This window comes from Frankliniella occidentalis, unplaced genomic scaffold, assembly GCF_000697945.3.
Source record: "Frankliniella occidentalis isolate FOCC.00 unplaced genomic scaffold, Focc_3.1 Scaffold340, whole genome shotgun sequence".
Taxonomy (NCBI): Eukaryota; Metazoa; Arthropoda; class Insecta; order Thysanoptera; family Thripidae; genus Frankliniella; species Frankliniella occidentalis.
In genome coordinates, this window is record NW_026267463.1 from 154,663 (window position 1) to 162,341 (window position 7,679).

Below are 7,679 nucleotides of genomic sequence, written 5' to 3' on the forward strand. Positions count from 1 at the left end.
ACACACTAGTGGAGCAAACAAAAGACTAATTAAAAGGTGCGGGAGGCAATACTTGAGTTTTATCATTGATTGAACGTGACCACAATATGGTCTTGTAACGTTGTACTAAAAGTACGTGATTTGAACTATCGCCACTTTACACGTATCTTATTTGAAGGTAAATAGAACCATTGCGACCCAAAAACCTAGCAAATTCGACAAAAAAAATTAAAATTTTAGGAACTCCCAAATGGCCCGTATTCTGAGAATCACCCAAGAGAGCAGCACGGGGGGGTGTGGTGGCGGTGGCGGGGAGGCGGCGGTGCTACTTGGCCAGGCCAGAGGCCAGCGATGCGCTCAGCTTCGTCCTTCCCCTTCCTCCCTTTTCCATCGGCAAATTACTGTAAAGCTGAAGTGAAAGAGAATGCAGGGAACCAGAAAACCGAAGTGACTCGGCCTATGTTTAAAATTCGGATTTTTGTTATGTTGTTCCCCGCATTCTTCCTGTTTTCAGGTGTACCGGAATGCTTCATTGGGCAGGAAATCTCAACGATGTTGTTGACGTCAGCCTGAAACTCATGACCTGTTCATGACCCGCCCGCTCTCTTTGTTGCAGGCCGGTGTCATTAATCGCCATGGGCCGGGCCAGCAGGGCGTGGAGATGAGAGTCATGGCCGTAAGTATCCGAGGGAAGCGTCTCTGGCGGTAACGACTATCGGGACGGCGGCATCCACCAATCGGGCGGGCCGCCCGACAATCTGGCCTCTTGTCCGCTACGACAGGCTGCACAGTCGAAGTCACGATGGTGCTCATATTCTGAAACAGTTTGAGTATGAAGCGCCGCAAATAATGCACCTCCCTCTCAAAAAGGATGGAATCTGTCGGCCCTTCATATTTTATTGCTGGGCCCGCCCCTTGTCTTGTCGTTGCTGGAGCCGTGCTGGCCGCCAAGCCAGTCGAGCCAACTTTTGTCCCCGCCGCCCCCATGCCCCCACCGGCACCGCCAGCCCCACCTGGACTCGCAAAGTCCTCGCATCTCATTAACGCTTGATGCGCCTCGCTCGGAAATACGTTCGTTCGCTTGTACTTGTAAGGTCCCCGACGCTACCTCCCCCTTACCCCCGCCTCTTTCGGCCCCGAGGGCCGTTTGACCGGCCTGGAAATGAGCTGTGGGGCAGCACGAAGTGAGATCCTTATCAAACAGAAAAGTGTTTCGTTTTCACTTCGCGTGATGTTTCTGTCTATTGAAATAACCCTGCTCGTTCGAACGAGCCGAACGTCTGTAAAAAATTGTGGCTGTTTTGAGTGCAGCGGTTTTCGAAGAAACTTGTCCAAAAATGCGGTTTTGACCGTTTTGACGTAAGGGTCGTCCAGCAACTTCGCGACTTCAGTTGCACGAACCGTAGAACCTGTGCGACTAGAGTCGAGCAGTATGGCAGGGCACCTTGAGGCAAGATCCTGGTCCAGTTCAATGAAGCCTTCTGGTAAAGCTAAAGTGCAGAAGAATGCAGGAAAGAAGAAAAAGGAAATCGCTGTGCGTTTACATGGTGACTTCCGTTTTATTGCTCCCTACGTTCTTCTACATCTCAGCATTACCGGAATGCTCTATAGGGTATTCCGCCCCTAGCGAACCGGAAACTTAAGGACGAAAGCATGACTGCCCGATTTGTTTCCTCCTAAAAGCTGATTGGTCTGACCTTGGTATGTCGGCCAGCCATTGAGCGCGCGGAGGAAAACAGATCGAGTAGTCATACTTTTTATCTTTAGGTTCTGGTTTGCTTGCAGTGGAATACCCTATTTACTTATCTAAATGTACGCTGGACCAAGTCTCGCGTAACAGGCTTCGCAATATTGCAAGAAGTACTGTTCTTCTGCAACGCCGCCGGAGCAGGAAAAGAACAAACTCACTGACTTTCCTGTTTACCTCATTTCTCTGATTGGTCGAGCTGATCATGTGCCACTAAGACCTTTCTGGTATGAAAAACTGTCAGACCAGTTCGAGCACCCCTACATATAAAGCATTCCGGTAAAGCTGAAATGCAGAAGAATGCGGGGAAGATAAAAACAGAAATCACTATGCTTTATCATCTTGTTCCTTGTATTCTTCTGCATTTTGGCTTTACCGGAATTCTTTATTCTTCTGCATTCCATCTTTACCGGAATGCTCCATTATAGAAGTTGGAATCGGACCAATCTTCCATGGCAATTTTTCATGCCGAACAGGCGGAAACAGATAAATCAGTGAGTTTGTTCTTTTTCACATCCGTATGAGATAGTCTGGAACGTCCCATTGGTTGAACCTGTATCCCCCCCCCCCCTTTCCCCCAACCACCGACGACGTGAGGTAGAGGCGAGAAGCTCTTGACCAATCGGTCACGTTTACGTTCTACCTGCTAATTTTCTTCCTTCGCTAGTTGAAGTACACTGTTGAAAGTATGTTAAACATGCCATTCTAGGTAAATGTGTGCCAGACCACGTCTCGCGTAACATGCTTCGTGATATCCCACGAAATGTCATTGTTAGCTGTGACAGCCAGGCACCCATGGCATGCGGCGCTGAAGCCCGAGTCGGGCCGCGGCCTGCCGTGACACAAACAAGGAGATGGGTCTTGATCCTGCAACAAATAAATCATTCTGGTAAAGCTGAAATGCTGAAGACTGCGACGAATAAGAAAACGGAAGTAACCACGTTAAAGCATAGTGATTTCCGTTATCTTCCTTCCCGCAATATTCTTCATTTCAGCTGTACTGGCATGCTACATTAAGGCATTCCACCTGACTCAAACCGAATCCAAAAGAAAACAGCAGTTATTGTGTATATTTCGACTAACAGAGGAAGAAGAATAGCGGGTAGAACATAAACGTTACCGATTAGTCAAAAGCTTCCAATCAGGAACCTCTATGTTCTACCCGCTATTCTTCTTCCTACGTTAGTCGAAATTATACCGGGTGTCCCGGCTCTTACATGCCAGTACGTTGGGTTGCCTATGCACTGGCAGCAGGGGCTGCAGGCGCGGGGCGGGTGGCGGAGGAGTGGCAGCTCCCCCCACTCCTCCGCCACCCGCCCCGCGCCTGCACCCCTGCTGCCAGTGCATAGGCAACCCAACGTACTGGCATGTAAGAGCCGGGACACCCGGTACTATACCTGAACCCTTTCCTTCTTGGCGTAGATGGCTGACGTGGATGACGTTCTCGTACCCGACACTTTGAGTCGACCGCCATTGCAGTCAGTTGAAGGACTTCGTCAGCCGATCAGTGCAAGGGAGGATGGGTTCAGCAGGAAGAACTGTTGTTCTTTTTTGGATCCGGTTTGCGTCAGGTGAATACCATATTTGGTTTTTCAGGTGATTTTACCCCAGAAAACTCTGTTTGTGGTTTCCCAGGATTGTACTGCGGTTCTCCCCTCCATAGGGCATGTATTTCAACGGGGCGCTCCCCGAAACTGAGAAGAAACACAGAGATAGCAATGGTGGGGTCGACACCAGCGGAGGGCCGGCTGGTGTCAGTCCATTCGCTAATAGATTATTTCACCTAGTTTAAACCGGGTCCAAGGAAATAACAAGAAGACAAACAGGGCATCAATCATGTTTGAACATTAGGAGAAACCTCGTTCTTTAGCTAAGTTTGGTCTAGTGTAATTATGAAATGAAAACAGGAAGATCATGTTTGTGAATGCATCGCCCTTCAAAACTTTTCGCGCCGATGCAGTTTCAGCTTTCCTCAATAGATGGCGCAGGTCGCGCATGTGCTTCATTGATTTTTTGTGTGTTAGAAGAATTTCATTTAGGAGAGGTTTTAATCATTATGAGTACCAAAAACTGTTGTAAAACGATTGTTTTAATTTGAAACATTAACGGCTAGCGTAATTTTAGTTGTTTAGTCATTTTTTTTTGTCAGGTAAAAAATATCTCTATTGAGAAATTTGTACGTGTAGAAAAACCCTCTAAAACGCACGCTCGACCGGCCATTTCGTTGACTTTATTTCTAAAATTTCTTTAAATTTTACGTAATAAACCGAAAAAAACGTCTTTTATTGATTGGTAAGGCCTCCGAGACCTACAGTTGGATTCAATTGGCATAGCTGTAGGTGTTTTGGTTACGGTGATGAATCGAGGACCTAAATTACACCATACCAAGCATATTTCTCGTTCTCCCACCTCCAAGTGGGAAGTGAGAGTGGCGGTAAAGAACGAGTAAAAGGCATTGCTCCCTGAACTCTTTCCTTTCTGACGATTATTATTAACAATTAGCTGACGAAGTTCTAGGACCCGTCACAGGGGTAGTCGCGGACCTGGTGGTGGGTCAGCGAACTTTGTTCGCGTTAGCCACTAAGAGTCAATAAGGAACAGTCCAGGAAACATTACAGTTATTCTTGGAATCTGGTTTCAACTTGGTGAAATACCCTATTATGGTAATTTGTTGCAACTGAAGTGTGCCGAGTTATGTATCTTTTGTTTTGCCATGCGTGGTCCCCCCCCCCCCTTTTCCCTGCCTCGGGCGCGGCAACCAATCTCTGACCTGTAGTCCCCCCGGGCGCGCACTTTCACACCGATAGGCTGTCAGCCGCACAGTGTATGGGGGATCCCCGGGTGGAAGGATCTGCATTTTGGAATATAGCGATTCACTACACTCGGACCAAATTCGCCTTTGCAGTGTAAGTGTACATTGACTACTTTCTGATTGCGGATAATGTAGATTTTGTATTGTATCTAGTATCCAGTTGAAAACTATCCTTTGACTCCATTCAAAATGCATATGGGTGATGTAGTAAACATGTAGTTTAACTATAGTAATCTGTTGTAAAACTACAATTCTGCTGTAGTTTTACAACAGTTGGACTATAGTTTTTTCGCGGGTTGCACAGTTTTACTGCAGTTTAGCCGGTTAGTTTCGAACTACACTTCGAACAACAGTTGGGAAGTACAAACAAAACCTACAGTTGGTCTCACACTTAAAGTGCAGTGTTCAAAACTTCGTTCGAAAAATATTTGTGCCGGGAATTTCTTCTACTCCTACCTCTCTACCTTCCCCCGCCAACCCCCTCTCATCCGATTAATTGATTGTAGCACTCTTACCTTGATGAAAGTTGATGAAGATGATGGGAGTTGAACCTCTGACCTCGGAGTTGGTAGCCCAGTACGATGACCACTGAGCCACTGCGACACCATAGCTCTGGTCTCGCAGGAACCCAATGGCATTCTAAGCGGTCCGGTCCGACAACTCACAGTCGAACTATAGTCGAACTACAGTCCAGCTACAGTTATGCTACATTTAATCCACCGGTTGCGTAGTTCCTATGCTGCCTAAGATTTACAACCGAATAAATCGCCCCCTGCTAAGTTCACAGGACAAAAGCAGTGTAGTTCACGTGCAAAACGTGCACACCGGCTGTTATATGCATGTATACGTATTCTACGCGTAATATCTTTATGTAGAAGTATTTTACCACGAGCCGGGGAGGCGAAAAAAAGGCATCGTGAGCACGTCCGGCAGTGTGGGAAACTCGTACTCACCCTCCTAAGTAGGAAGCTAGGCCTGGTTTGGGGTATTTCCTTTCGCCGCATTCGGCCCCCCATAATATGCTCCCGGCCGGCAGAACGGCACGTGTGCGGGGGGTGGGGCCGAGCGGGGCTTTCCAGGATGTCTTTTACCTGCTAGACAGATGAGTCGCCTCTACAGCCCGGTCTGTTTACAAAGTGCAATGTTCAGGGAAAAACATACTATGAAGGACTGTTTGCTATAAAAGAGACAGCAGTAGTTCTGCAAACTGACCGCACAAACGTACTGTACAGCCGAGTGCAGTCATTACAATTCTTTTTAACTATATATTTTTTGCATATGGAATGTAACACGGACTGAATTCACGAAGTACAATTGAAAGAGCGAATCATATTGTCAATTTATCTGCTTTAAAACTACAGCAACAACTCAATATCCCACTTACACTCCGGGGTGCATTCTCAAGTGCAGTTGCGAGAGCAGTAAAAGTGTATGTTATTTATATTTCTGACTGTTATTTGAGCATGTAGTCGTGATTATAACCAGCATTGCAGTTGAAATACATACATAACTATAGTTTCGCAACTACAGTTAGGCAAGTACAGTTTCCAATGCAGTTTTTCTGTACTCCTTTCCACCCGGGTCGCGTATGGTGCGGTGTATGGATGAGTGGCGTTGACAACTTGATAACGCAGGGCTGTCTCCGTCGCGCCGCTGTGGGTCGCTGTGCTCTCCTCTCGCTCTCTACCCTCCCGCGCGCGCACACACACACACACACACACACACTCACTCACTCACATGCGCGCGGAGGACTCTGGCCGTTTCTATCCCCCACGTGCTCGCCCACACATTGGCACGTCCCATATGCCCCCTCCCCCACCTCCTCTGACCCCAGCCCCACATACGTCGACCCGGCTGTTATTTTATGATTCACCTCCACGTCCGATATATATAGACAATCGGATCTACATAAGTATGTCATTTGTCATCATCAGTCGCACAGTCGACGGTCGTGAGAGTATCACGTGCGAAGAAGGCTGAGTGGGTGGTCGGCGTCAGTCAGTAGGCCTCGCGATCCGGGTGCCACCGCGTCGCCCGCAGGCCGTCCTTGCCTGTGGCCAGAGCACTTCTTTACTGGCTGGCCCCCGCCCCGCCCAGCCTCCTGCGCCCTATGGCATTGCAATGACGGCGCGCCGCGTGCAGGAGATGGGGCCCTAAGTGGCCGCTATGCCGGAAGTATGCTGGGCGGGCGGACGGATCTCTATCCGGATCAGACGCGGGCGAGTAGACAGGACCGCACGGGGCTCTCCGCTGCTGGAGGTATTCGGGCGGGGCCCCGGGGCCCTTGCACCGCGGTGAGGTGAGGAGAGGGACCCCGTCTCGCTATGGCGTGGTTACCCCGCCCCCTCTCTCCTAACCTCCTCTGCCGCGTTCCTCGCCGTTCGCCTTCCGACCCTGACCAGCACAGGATGGCTATTGTTCTGCGAGCGGTTTTAATCGAGTTATCTCCCATGATTGCTGCGGCGTCTACGTTGCTCGCGTCAGTGAAAGGGTGAGGGGAGAGCTGTGGGCGAGGCGGGGAGGGAGGGGGGAGGTTGGGTGCGGCGGGGTGGTAGCGGGACCCGGCGCTCATGCAATGCAGATTGGACCTGCGGGCTTGGGGACCTGGGAAAAGGGGGAGTGGCATCGGGGCAGGGAAAAGGAAACTCGAAAGGCAATTCAGCGAATCGCGAATACGTGTCGCGAGAAGGAAAAGCTTGGAATACATTTTATTTAGGCGCGGCGTCCTCCTCGCCGGCTCAGGAAGCAGAGCCCCCATTCAATGCACACGCCGAAAGTGGCTCGCAGATCCATTATTGCGCATTTTGTAGCCTCCTTTTGCACGGCGCAGAAGAGGGGGGGGGGTCTGCAAGGTGCGGAGACGCGAGAGGCACAGCCGGCTTTTCAGTTGTCTCGCCTCTTCGCTGAGCGTCTGCCTTAAAAACAAGCAGAGTCTGCATGGACTGTGCGTTCCTGGCCATCCAAAACGGAAGTGGGAAAATAACCAAGGGCCCGTGCGTGGTCAATGTGCCCGGGACAGCTGAGCGAAGCGGGTAAAAGTTTCTTAACGGCAACATTTGTTTTCTGTTTGTTCTTTTCCTTTCCTGAATTTTACTTTTTTTTCTGTCTGATTTTTCTGTCTTTTTCTGATTTTCCCTTTTT

General features: G+C 49.3%; 1 protein-coding gene across 1 annotated transcript in view; it reads left to right on the forward strand.

The window, feature by feature from the left end:
* Positions 1-7,679, forward strand: part of LOC113209565 (glutamate receptor ionotropic, NMDA 2B) — a 257,791-nt gene that overhangs the window by 116,953 nt on the left and 133,159 nt on the right. Inside the window, exon 2 of the mRNA XM_052274136.1 lies at positions 596-655. The gene's annotated coding sequence lies outside the window, so the exon portion shown is untranslated. The remainder of the gene's footprint in view (positions 1-595; positions 656-7,679) is intronic.